Below are 14,347 nucleotides of genomic sequence, written 5' to 3' on the forward strand. Positions count from 1 at the left end.
GATCATGGAGAAACAGCAATGTCTACATCAGTGACTATTGTCCTCATACTAATGGACCCAGGTCATGATTTACTAACAGAAAGAAAACAACATAAAAGGAAAGATGTTGAGCTTCCAGATGTAAACATTTACTTGATTTTGTCTATTTGTTTAATATCTGGGATATTCCTTATTACATTGATCACATACACAGTATTGAAATGGAATAAATGTACCCAGGAAATTGATGAACTAAGACAAAACACAATGTGCCCCAGTATAGCGGGCAGCTGGACTTACTCTCAACAGCGTCAGTATAAAGTCAGATTGAATGGTGGTCCCCCCAAAAATGACTTGATTCTTTTCACTCCAAACTTTCCTCAATCATCTTTAGGTTATGCATATTCTAATACTGGTAGCTTGGCGCCAGAAGCTTCTGCAATGGTAAGTGATTAATACATTAAAATAATTGTTATATTTTTGTATTTGAAGAAGGATCTCTACAGGTAACCATATGATCTATAACAAAAATTGAAATGGGGCCCTCTGTTGTAATAACTTTCATCAGCAGCTATTGGGCTTAAAGGGCTACTCCGGTGAAAAACTATTTTTTTTAATCAACTGGTTCCAGAAAGTTAAACAGATGTGTAAATTACTTCTATTTAAAAATCTTAATCCTTCCAGTACTTATCAGCTGCTGTATGCTCCAAAGGAAGTTAATTTATTTTTGAATTTATTTTCTGTCTGACCACAGTGCTCTCAGGAACAGTCCAGAGCAAGATATGTTTGCTATGGGGATTTACTACTGCTCTGGTCAGTTTCTAACATGGAAAGAGGTGTCAGCATAGAGCACTGTGGTCACACAGAAACGAACTCTACAACTTTCTCTGGAGCATGCAGCAGCAAATAAGCACTGGAAGGATTAGGATTTTTTAATAGAAGTAATTTACAAATGTGTTTATCTTTCTGTCACCAGTTGATTTGGGGGAAAAAATGTATTTTTTTTACAAAGTATTGAGATGAACTTTTGTTAGTGACCCAAATACTTATTTTCCACCATAATTTTTTAAAAATCAGACAATGTGTTTTTATGGATTTTTTTCTTCTCATTCTGTCTAGTTAAGATATACCAATGATGAAAATGACAGGTCTCCCTCATCGTTTTAAGTGGGAGAACTTGCACAACTGCTGACTAAATACTTTTTTGCCCCACTGTAAATGGAATAGTGATCAAAAAGTCATATATGTGCAAAAGTGGTACAAAGAAAAACTACACACCATGGCACAAAAAAATTACTTTCATACAGCCCCTTGTACAGGAAAACAAAAATAATTTTAAAAACACAGTGTGTCTCTAGGTAATGCAGCCTAAGCAGTTTGTCCATTTGTTACCTGTTTACTTTATGGAGAGTATGTCAAACTAATCTTTTTGATTCCAAATGATTTGGCTCCAAAAGCCCTAAATGGGGATGTAGATCTTGAGGCTTATGTATAGCATGATGTAATGTGGTTTTATCCAAACAATATAAGATTACTCATGCAGAACATGACAGGGAGCAAGGTGTGCAGGTGCGGATATGAAGCGCCTCATGTCCGTATCCGCACACCTTGCTCATTAATAACCACCCTCTGGACATCTTTTGCTATTCATTTCACATTGTGTGAGCATAGCCTTATACACTAGTTTTTTAGAGTTTTAAATTCATACGTACTGTGTACTTTTACAATACATGGTTGAATTTAATTCCATTTGATCTACAAAGATATATTATTTAAAAAAAAGTTATATCTAGCTTTTTTGTTATATGTTGGTTCTTCTTCTACTTATTATTATTTGTTTAATTATTACTAATAGTTCATATAATAAAATATGTTTAATATGTGTTCTATGTTTTGGCAAATAATTTAAATTGATCAGGCCATTTTATAAAATTTGCCTCAGTTAAATCTTTGGACAGCTTTTAAGATCACGTATACTGTGCTAACTGTTACGCCGAGCGCTCCGGGTCCCCGCTCCTCCCCGGAGCGCTCGCTTCACTCCCTCCGCTGCAGCGCTCCGGTCACGTCCTCTGACCCGGGGCGCTGCGATCCTGCTGCCAGCCGGGATGCGATTCGCGATGCGGGTAGCGCCCGCTCGCGATGCGCACCCCGGCTCCCCTACCTGACTCGCTCCCCGTCTGTTCTGTCCCGGCGCGCGCGGCCCCGCTCCCTAGGGCGCGCGCGCGCCGGGTCTCTGCGATTTAAAGGGCCACTGCGCCGCTGATTGGCGCAGTGGTTCCAATTAGGGTTTTCACCTGTGCACTTCCCTATATTACCTCACTTCCCTTGCACTCCCTTGCCGGATCTTGTTGCCTTAGTGCCAGTGAAAGCGTTCCTTGTGTGTTCCTTGCCTGTGTTTCCAGACCTTCTGCCGTTGCCCCTGACTACGATCCTTGCTGCCTGCCCCGACCTTCTGCTACGTCCGACCTTGCTTCTGCCTACTCCCTTGTACCGCGCCTATCTTCAGCAGCCAGAGAGGTGAGCCGTTGCTAGTGGATACGACCTGGTCACTACCGCCGCAGCAAGACCATCCCGCTTTGCGGCGGGCTCTGGTGAAAACCAGTAGTGGCTTAGAACCGGTCCACTAGCACGGTCCACGCCAATCCCTCTCTGGCACAGAGGGTCCACTACCTGCCAGCCGGCATCGTGACAGTAGATCCGGCCATGGATCCCGCTGAAGTTCCTCTGCCAGTTGTCGCTGACCTCACCACGGTGGTCGCCCAGCAGTCACAACAGATAGCGCAACAAGGCCAACAGCTGTCTCAACTGACCGTTATGCTACAACAGTTGCTACCACAGCTTCAGCAGTCATCTCCTCCGCCAGCTCCTGCACCTCCTCCGCAGCGAGTGGCCGCTCCTGGGATACGCTTATCCTTGCCGGATAAATTTGATGGGGACTCTAAGTTTTGCCGTGGCTTTCTTTCCCAATGTTCCCTGCATCTGGAGATGATGTCGGACCTGTTTCCCACTGAAAGGTCTAAGGTGGCTTTCGTAGTCAGTCTTCTGTCCGGAAAAGCCCTGTCATGGGCCACACCGCTCTGGGACCGCAATGACCCCGTCACTGCCTCTGTACACTCCTTCTTCTCGGAAATCCGAAGTGTCTTTGAGGAACCTGCCCGAGCCTCTTCTGCTGAGACTGCCCTGTTGAACCTGGTCCAGGGTAATTCTTCCGTTGGCGAGTATGCCGTACAATTCCGTACACTTGCTTCAGAATTGTCCTGGAATAATGAGGCCCTCTGCGCGACCTTCAAAAAAGGCCTATCCAGCAACATTAAAGATGTTCTGGCCGCACGAGAAATTCCTGCTAATCTACATGAACTTATTCACCTAGCCACTCGCATTGACATGCGTTTTTCTGAAAGGCGTCAGGAACTCCGCCTAGATATGGACTCTGTTCGCACGAGGCGTTTCGTCTCCTCGGCTCCTCTCTCCTCTGGTCCCCTGCAATCTGTTCCTGTGCCTCCCGCCGTGGAGGCTATGCAGGTCGACCGGTCTCGCCTGACACCTCAAGAGAGGACACGACGCCGTATGGAGAACCTCTGCCTGTACTGTGCTAGTACCGAACACTTCCTGAGGGATTGTCCTATCCGTCCTCCCCGCCTGGAAAGACGTACGCTGACTCCGCACAAAGGTGAGACAGTCCTTGATGTCTACTCTGCTTCTCCACGTCTTACTGTGCCTGTGCGGATGTCTGCCTCTGCCTTCTCCTTCTCTACAGTGGCCTTCTTGGACTCTGGATCTGCAGGAAATTTTATTTTGGCCTCTCTCGTCAACAGGTTCAACATCCCAGTGACCAGTCTCGCCAGACCCCTCTACATCAATTGTGTAAATAATGAAAGATTGGACTGTACCATACGTTTCCGCACGGAGCCCCTTCTTATGAGCATCGGATCTCATCATGAGAGGATTGAACTTTTGGTCCTCCCCAATTGCACCTCGGAGATTCTCCTTGGACTTCCCTGGCTTCAACTTCATTCCCCAACCCTGGATTGGTCCACTGGGGAGATCAAGAGTTGGGGGTCCTCTTGTTCCAAGAACTGTCTAAAACCGGTTCCCAGTAACCCTTGCCGTAACTCTGTGGTTCCTCCAGTAACCGGTCTCCCTAAGGCCTATATGGACTTCGCGGATGTTTTCTGCAAAAAACAAGCTGAGACTCTACCTCCTCACAGGCCTTATGATTGCCCTATCGACCTCCTCCCGGGTACTACTCCACCCCGGGGCAGAATTTATCCTCTCTCTGCCCCAGAGACTCTTGCCATGTCCGAATACGTCCAGGAGAATCTAAAAAAGGGCTTTATCCGTAAATCCTCCTCTCCTGCCGGAGCCGGATTTTTCTTTGTGTCCAAAAAAGATGGCTCCCTACGTCCTTGCATTGACTACCGCGGTCTTAATAAAATCACGGTTAAGAACCGCTACCCCTTACCCCTCATCTCTGAACTCTTTGATCGCCTCCAAGGTGCCCACATCTTCACTAAATTGGACTTAAGAGGCGCCTATAACCTCATCCGCATCAGAGAGGGGGACGAGTGGAAAACGGCATTTAACACCAGAGATGGACACTTTGAGTATCTGGTCATGCCCTTTGGACTGTGCAATGCCCCTGCCGTCTTCCAAGACTTTGTCAATGAAATTTTTCGTGATCTGTTATACTCCTGTGTTGTGGTATATCTGGACGATATCCTAATTTTTTCTGCCAATCTAGAAGAACACCGCCAGCATGTCCGTATGGTTCTTCAGAGACTTCGTGACAACCAACTCTATGCCAAAATTGAGAAATGTCTGTTTGAATGCCAATCTCTTCCTTTTCTAGGATATTTGGTCTCTGGCCAGGGACTACAGATGGATCCAGACAAACTCTCTGCCGTCTTAAATTGGCCACGCCCCTCCGGACTCCGTGCTATCCAACGCTTTTTGGGGTTCGCCAATTATTACAGGCAATTTATTCCACATTTTTCTACCATTGTGGCTCCTATCGTGGCTTTAACCAAGAAAAATGCTGATCCCAAGTCCTGGCCTCCTCAAGCAGAAGACTCCTTTAAACGACTCAAGTCTGCCTTTTCTTCGGCTCCCGTGCTCTCCAGACCTGACCCTTCCAAACCCTTCCTATTGGAGGTTGATGCCTCCTCAGTAGGAGCTGGAGCTGTTCTTCTACAAAAAAATCCTTCCGGGCATGCTGTCACTTGTGGTTTTTTCTCTAGGACCTTCTCTCCAGCGGAGAGGAACTACTCCATCGGGGATCGAGAGCTTCTAGCCATTAAATTAGCACTTGAGGAATGGAGGCATCTGCTGGAGGGATCAAGATTTCCTGTTATTATCTACACCGACCACAAGAACCTCTCCTACCTCCAGTCGGCCCAACGGCTGAATCCTCGCCAGGCCCGGTGGTCTCTGTTCTTTGCCCGATTTAATTTCGAGATTCACTTTCGTCCTGCCGATAAGAACATTAGGGCCGATGCTCTCTCTCGTTCCTCGGATGCCTCAGAAGTTGATCTCCCTCCGCAACACATCATTCCACCTGACTGCCTGATCTCCACTTCTCCTGCCTCCATCAGGCAGACTCCTCCAGGAAAGACCTTTGTTTCTCCACGCCAACGTCTCGGAATCCTCAAATGGGGTCACTCCTCCCATCTCGCAGGTCATGCGGGCATCAAGAAATCTGTGCAACTCATCTCCCGCTTCTATTGGTGGCCGACTCTGGAGACGGATGTTGGGGACTTTGTGCGAGCCTGCACTATCTGTGCCCGGGATAAGACTCCTCGCCAGAAGCCCGCTGGTTTTCTTCATCCTCTGCCTGTCCCCGAACAGCCTTGGTCTCTGATTGGTATGGATTTTATTACTGATTTACCCCCTTCCCGTGGCAACACCGTTATTTGGGTGGTCGTTGATCGATTCTCCAAAATGGCACATTTCATCCCTCTTCCTGGTCTTCCTTCTGCGCCTCAGTTGGCTAAACAATTTTTTGTACACATTTTTCGTCTTCACGGGTTGCCTACGCAGATTGTCTCGGATAGAGGGGTCCAATTCGTGTCTAAATTCTGGAGGGCTCTCTGTAAACAACTCAAGATTAAATTAAATTTTTCTTCTGCATATCATCCCCAGTCCAATGGACAAGTAGAAAGAATTAACCAGATCCTGGGTGATTATTTGCGACATTTTGTTTCCTCCCGCCAGGATGACTGGGCAGATCTCCTTCCATGGGCCGAATTTTCGTATAACTTCAGGGTCTCTGAATCTTCCTCCAAATCCCCATTTTTCGTGGTGTACGGCCGTCACCCTCTTCCCCCCCCTCCCTACCCCCTTGCCCTCTGGTCTGCCCGCTGTGGATGAAATTTCTCGTGACCTTTCCATTATATGGAGAGAGACCCAAAATTCTCTCTTACAGGCTTCTTCACGCATGAAGAGGTTCGCGGATAAGAAAAGAAGAGCTCCCCCCGTTTTTTCCCCTGGAGACAAGGTATGGCTCTCCGCTAAATATGTCCGCTTCCGTGTCCCTAGCTACAAGTTGGGACCACGCTATCTTGGTCCTTTCAAAATTTTGTGTCAAATTAATCCTGTCTCTTATAAACTTCTTCTTCCTCCTTCTCTTCGTATCCCTAATGCCTTTCACGTCTCTCTTCTCAAACCACTCATCCTCAACCGTTTTTCTCCCAAATCTGTTCCTCCCACTCCTGTTTCCGGCTCCTCGGACGTCTTCTCGGTCAAGGAAATTTTGGCTGCCAAAAAGGTCAGAGGGAAAAATTTTTTTTTAGTAGACTGGGAGGGTTGTGGTCCTGAAGAGAGATCCTGGGAACCTGAGGACAACATCCTTGACAAAAGTCTGCTCCTCAGGTTCTCAGGCTCCAAGAAGAGGGGGAGACCCAAGGGGGGGGGTACTGTTACGCCGAGCGCTCCGGGTCCCCGCTCCTCCCCGGAGCGCTCGCTTCACTCCCTCCGCTGCAGCGCTCCGGTCACGTCCTCTGACCCGGGGCGCTGCGATCCTGCTGCCAGCCGGGATGCGATTCGCGATGCGGGTAGCGCCCGCTCACGATGCGCACCCCGGCTCCCCTACCTGACTCGCTCCCCGTCTGTTCTGTCCCGGCGCGCGCGGCCCCGCTCCCTAGGGCGCGCGCGCGCCGGGTCTCTGCGATTTAAAGGGCCACTGCGCCGCTGATTGGCGCAGTGGTTCCAATTAGGGTTTTCACCTGTGCACTTCCCTATATTACCTCACTTCCCTTGCACTCCCTTGCCGGATCTTGTTGCCTTAGTGCCAGTGAAAGCGTTCCTTGTGTGTTCCTTGCCTGTGTTTCCAGACCTTCTGCCGTTGCCCCTGACTACGATCCTTGCTGCCTGCCCCGACCTTCTGCTACGTCCGACCTTGCTTCTGCCTACTCCCTTGTACCGCGCCTATCTTCAGCAGCCAGAGAGGTGAGCCGTTGCTAGTGGATACGACCTGGTCACTACCGCCGCAGCAAGACCATCCCGCTTTTGCGGCGGGCTCTGGTGAAAACCAGTAGTGGCTTAGAACCGGTCCACTAGCACGGTCCACGCCAATCCCTCTCTGGCACAGAGGGTCCACTACCTGCCAGCCGGCATCGTGACACTAACATATTGTTGTTAAATATCTTTCATTATGTTTTATAATTTTGCAGTTATTATTACAAAGTTTAGGTATAAACAAGCAAATGTACAATGTCACAACCAAAAAGACATATGATAATGAACAAGATGTGGGTGAGAGATGGGAAAACAGGAGGAGTACCATAAGCAAATGGGCTCCTTCACTATATTTTAAGATAGACCAAAGGTAAAAACATTTTAACATGTTTTTTTTTATATTTTATACTAACTATTTTATTTTATTGTCAGTTTATACAGTTCTCAACAATCCTAATATTATACTAATCATTTTTTTCTTTAAAAAGAATCACATTTTGTTCTTAACTTTCCAAAAAAAAGTAAGCTCAAATAATGATAATTTCATTTATATACTTAAAGCCAATCTCACTTTTCAATTTCAGTATCTATGTATCAGAATTTTAAATCAGTTTTACAAATAATCTGAACTAGCATTATTATAGGAAACTGAAGGTTTTAATATTTTAATAGATATTTGGAAACCAAGGTTTCAACCTTGTGAATAGTATTTTATCAACAAAACAATGCCAAAGCAAAAGCCTAAGGCTGTGTTTACATAATGCTTTTTTAGGTATATGTCATTTGTAAAAATGCATCCACAAAATCGCAGGCATATTGTGTCCTTATTTTAACATTATTGTCCTCTAAATAAGTCTATGGGAAATATTTTATAACATTGTAAAAAAGGGCTGGTTCACATTGACATCTGGCTCTAAGTCCTGTACATTAGTAAAATCTGCATAAGCCTTTTGCAAACCGATGTAAATGGGATCATAATAAAATCCTTAGTCATCATAAAATCCTTAGTGTGAGAGGAGCTATGATTGGATAAGGCTGGACATATCCCCCTCAGCACTCCAGACTGCATTTTCTGTGTTTGGACTTCTGCCAGACCAGCAGGAGTCCAAAGTCTGTGCAAAAGATGGGGGGAAATGTGCTCTGGACAAGTAGGGATACACCTAGTGGCAGATTTTTTAAACACAAATAAAACATAGAAAGCTTAATTTCTTGTAAAAAAAAATGACATTAGAAAGATTTTTTTATTTACCATAAGGAGTGGAATAGCAAAAATTAGTTTTAATGAGAGTGCCCATTTAAATTGATATAACAAATATAAATAACAAAAACAAATAATTACAATTAAAATTGTTTACCTTCATCCTCAGTGGACTTAATTAAGATATAAATTGATTTTGTAAATACAGAAATAGTTATACCATTCAGATAGCAATAGGAATACCTGTTAAATTAAATTACACACACACACACACACATATATATATATATCATGTATTTGAATCTAAAGTGGTCTCTGTGACAGTCTAATATTTAGTGACCATTGTTACTAGAAGCAAAATTCCAAACCACCCTTACTTTGAAATCCTCCCATGCCTGATCTACACTAGTCAAGGTGTGTAGAAGAATAAATAGAAGATTAGCACTTGATCCAGCACTTAGAGATAAAAACACCAACTCATTTATTGCCATATACTGTTAAAAATAAGCAAAAATGCTAAATAATTTGAGTGCAACATGAAGATGAAAAGTTACAAGCCTCATGCATGCTCTTGATTGTAGCCTATGATTAAGAGCACATATGTTCTTGAAACATGTTAGCTCAGTTGGTGTTTTGCTTATTTTTAACTGAATTTATCTATAAAGAAGTTAGTGTTTTCATGTTAAAGTGCTAGTTGAAGTTATATGTGTTAACTGTATTTAATAATGTTTCTTTCTATCCATTCTACTTCAAAAAAAATTTTGTGGTGTCTGCTCCTAATGCTTCCTACATGCTATAATCTTTCAAAAGCCAAATCCTCAATAGTCTTATGTTTTAAAATCTATTTTCTGTATCTTGGTGCCTAGTTATTTAAGTGTTACTCCTTTTTGTAGTTTTAGTAAATCCTCATAATAATCCATTATTTAATGTAATTCATATTTCACTAAGTGATATTTATTGGACTTTTTATAAAAAGTTTGAATAGCTAGTATATATTTTTAGTCTATTACTGAGCTATTTACATATATATTGTAGATCAACCCTTTTGATATTTTTTTGTATTAGTTTTTTCTTAAATCCAACTGGAATTTAATGTTGCATCACTTAGTTTCTTTGTTTGGAATAATATGTTACTAGTGTAACAATGCCTTAATACAAGGCTTGTGGCCAGACAACCATTGAGCCAAAGAGAAGGTTCTTTTTACTAGGCAATGATTCATTCATCAGGTTAAACATAGGTTATCAAATCCAACCGATAAGTTTACTACCCATCAATATTTTCAGTTATGTTTCAGTAGCAGTGTTAGGCTGGCTTCACATATATCTGTTGTCCCGCAAAGTTTCCCTCCTGAGTGTACTGGAGGGAAACTGATGCTAGAACTGTTCAATTTTGACATAGGATGGTTGGGCATGCTGGAAGGCACCTGACAGGGGAACTAAGCATGCAGAAACAATGGATGCCAGATGACATACAACTGATAACAACTTGTCATCAGTTGTGTCCAGATCTAGACTGAGTTTACCTATGCCAGACATAGGTGAATCCAGCTTTATCAAGCATTGTAACATTTAATACATATTTACAGTATATAATTTGTTTCTTTAGGCCAAATATATAACCTTACATTTATCCACATAAAGTAATGCAATTTGTTTTAGTTTTTAGACTGTCTTTTGGTATGTTTGGATGTTATGCTTAGTATAGAACAATTTAGTGTGATATTTGTAAACACATTTTCAGTTGGTTATGATATACTAGTGCCTTTGTTTGGTATAATTAAATTATGATTTTACGGTTATTTTGGTATTAATGTATCTCTGAATCACAAAGCCACAATGGCTCTGTAAATAAGAAATTATATTTTTTGGTTTACAAACATTAGGATAAGTCCACAAAAAGGGGCATGTCCCCAACATTTTCTTAAAATTCCAACATATTTACTAAAGTTTCCATAGAAAATGTGGTAGATTTGAGCTCTGTAAAACCATACAGCTCAGAGCAGTTGTAAAAAAATAAATAAAAGCAAAATGAAGGGAAAAGTACAAAATATAGGGAAACCTTAGTAAATACAGTGGAAAAATATCTGTTGGGAAAAAAAAAGGCACAAAGAAAACTTCACTTCGCTCTTAGTAATTCAGGGCCACTGTTTAAAAATCTGCTGTAATTTTAAAATTGAAACTATGGCTGTTTTTTTTTTTTTTTAAATACTGCTCAGATTTTCTAAACACTGTTTATAGGGTTTTATACATTTTTAGCATGTTCTGAGTTTTCTTGACAGATATATTACACTGCGACTGACAAAGCAATTCAGAAACCCTAAAAGGGACTATGTCTTTGGTTTTTTCATAGTCCTAGGGGTATTACTACAGTTTCTGGAGAAAATTTTCACCTATTAGCGAAATGAAACGCAGAGAGGCACACATCAAAAAGCATCTAAATATAATAAACAACAAGCAGACTTTTAGTAAATCTGGGCCACTTTTCCATAGATTTTCATATACACCATTATTTCATTAAACAGAGGCAGTTTCTATACCTATTTTACAGACTTATTTTCATTGTGAAAATCTAGCCTTACATTTGTGAAATGAATTGCTTTTTGTCAGTACCAACTTTAATTCGCAACATTCCATTTGCTCATTCTTAGCCTATATCTAAGCATCATTACCATGTAAACACTAAGATTTGTATTTCTATATAAATATACTCTTTAGTTGTTGTCATCCATCCAAGGCTTACACCTCTTCTGTCTTTATGTTTCTTGTCTTGAGCTTTTACTAGTCACAATTATACTGTGCTTGGTTATATTGAGTTTTTAGTTCTGTATCCTTTATTGAGATGGAGCTTCAATATCTATATAAGTTTTATCAATTACATTTTTTATTTTATTTTATTCCTTATTTTTAAACAATTATTTTATCTTTTTTTTGTTTAACTATAAATATGGATTTAATCTTGTTTGCCCCAATTGATTACATTTTTAAGACATAGGTTCTTTTGGGTATATTACATTTTTGTCTTCCTGGCTGCTATTGGAGTTTGGTATCTTTAAGCATGATTTTGGCTTTAAATTCTATATATTGTTGTAGTTATAATTGTATTGTAATAGCTTTCTAGTCATAAAATAGCTGCTTAGGTCTTTCCTGATAGTTTGCTATTGTCACTATATTATTCATATCAAGTGTAACTATTTAATGATTTTTGCCTCGGACTATGCTAACTAAAAAAAATGGCTGAAAATAATGTTGAAAATAAAGCTCAAAAAACAGTGATGTAACAGAGCTGAGTATGTCCACTGTTGTTAGCAACATAAGTTGTTATACAATGTATCTAACATAAAAATATATTTAGCTCCCATACAGGACTATGTGTAAGGGATGACTGTTAACTACAAATAATGCAAATAAACAAATTCATATTTATTTAAAGAACAAAAAACTACAATTTTTTTTACTTGGGAAGAGATGAGAAATCAATTTTGGTGTCATACCCCCTGATTTTTAATCACAGCTTTAATGCTTTCTGGCATGCTCTCCACCAGTCTGTCACATTGCTGTTTGGTGACTTTATGCCAATTCTGATACACAAAAGTTCAAGTAACTCTGATTTGTTTGATGGCTTGTGACCATCCACTTTCTTCTTGATCAAATTCCAGAGGTTTTCAATGGGGTTCAGATCTGGAGACTGGACATGGTAGTCCTCCAATCATACCTATATTGACCTGGATGTGTGGCAAGGAGAATTGTCCTGCTGGAAAGTCCAATACTCTGAGGCTGGGTTCACACTACGTTTTGTTCCATACGGGAGCGCATACGGCAGGAGGGAGCTAAAAGCTCGCGCTCCCGTATGTGACCGTATGCGCTCCTGTATGTCATTCATTTCAATGAGCCGACCGGAGTGAAACGTTCGGTCCGGTCGGCTCATTTTTGCGCCGTATGCGCTTTTACAACCGGACCTAAAACTGTGGTCAACCACGGTTTTAGGTCCGGTTGTAAAAGCGCATACGGCGCAAAAATGAGCCGACCGGACCGAACGTTTCACTCCGGTCGGCTCATTGAAATGAATGACATACGGGAGCGCATACGGTCACATACGGGAGCGCGAGCTTTTAGCTCCCCCCTGCCGTATGCGCTCCCGTATGGGACAAAACGTAGTGTGAACCCAGCCTGAGTTGGGAAACATTGTAAAAGCAGAAGGAAACTAGAGTCCATCCCGCATAACCTTATACTTGGCATAAATAATGTGTCCTTTACAGAGACAAATTTGCCCCATTCCAGCATTGCTGAAACATCCCAAGATTATGACCAATACTCCTTCAAATTTAACAGTGGGTGAGAGATGTTGTGGCTTGTAGGCCTCTCCAGGTCTTTGCATGAACATTAGACGACCAGGTGTTTGGGCAAAGCTTAATATCATCAGAGAAGATGACCTTACTCCTTTCCTCTATAGTTAGATCCTTTTTGACATCAGCCCTGGCCCTTCTTTGCTTTTTATTAATGGCTTTTTGTCTTGCTTTGCACGACCCAAGCTGCTTTTTTTTAAATTCATTTTGCTAGTCACTTGATGTCATCCTACAGTTGTTCAGTGACATTCCAATAAGTTGATGGTCATCTAGGTTAGTGGACATTCGTTTTTGCCTTCTGCCAATCTGCAGCTTGACCTTATGAACTGCTGTCTTTGAAATTTCCAGGATTGAGCAACTAGGCCCTCACTGTATCCCTCTGCCAGTAAAGCCAGAACCATTTTGCTACGTAGTTTTTTTTCATTACAATTACATTTAACCCCTTAAGGACTCAGCCCATTTTGGCCTTAAGGACTCAGACAATTTAATTTTTACGTTTTCATTTTTTCCTCTCCGCCTTCTAAAAAATCATAACTCTTTTATATTTTCATCCACAGCCTAGTATGAGGGCTTGTTTTTTGCGCGACCAGTTGTCCTTTGTAAAGACATAACTCATTATATCATAAAATGTATGGTGCAACCAAAAAACACTATTTTTGTGGGGAAATTAAAAAGAAAAACGCAATTTTGCTAATTTTGGAAGGTTTCGTTTTCACGCCGTACAATTTATGGTAAAAATAGAATGTGTTCTTTATTCTGAGGGTCAATACGATTAAAATGATACCCATTATTACGTACTTTTCTATTATTGTTGCGCTTAAAAAAAATCACAAACTTTTTAACCAAATTAGTACGTTTATAATCCCTTTATTTTGATGACCTCTAACTTTTTGGGGGCTCACTTTTTGCACCATGATCTGTACTTTTTTTTGATACCACATTTGCATATAAAAAACTTTTAATACATTTTTTATCATTTTTTTTTTAATAAAATGTATTAAAAAAGTAGCAATTTTGGACTTTTTTTTTTGTCGTTCACGCCGTTCACCGTACTGGATCATTAACATTTTATTTTAATAGTTCTGACATTTACGCACGCGGCGATACCAAATATGTCTATAAAATTAATTTTTTACGCTTTTTGGGGGTAAAATAGGAAAAAACTGACGTTTTACTTTTTTATTGGGGGAGGGGATTTTTCCCTTTTTTTTTACTTTTACATTTTTTTACATTTTTTTTTACACTTGAACAGTCCCCATAGGGGACTATTCATAGCAATACCATGATTGCTAATACTGATCTGCTCTATGTATAGGACATAGAACAGATCAGTGTTATCGGCGATCTTCTGCTCTGGTCTGCTCGATCACAGACC

General features: G+C 41.5%; 1 protein-coding gene across 1 annotated transcript in view; it reads left to right on the top strand.

Annotated features, from left to right (window-relative positions):
- LOC130267277 (protocadherin alpha-C2-like) overlaps nt 1-14,347 on the top strand; it is a 374,990-nt gene that overhangs the window by 12,912 nt on the left and 347,731 nt on the right. The gene's annotated exons all lie outside the window — the stretch shown is intronic.

Source organism: Hyla sarda, chromosome 4 (assembly GCF_029499605.1).
Source record: "Hyla sarda isolate aHylSar1 chromosome 4, aHylSar1.hap1, whole genome shotgun sequence".
Taxonomy (NCBI): domain Eukaryota; kingdom Metazoa; phylum Chordata; class Amphibia; order Anura; family Hylidae; genus Hyla; species Hyla sarda.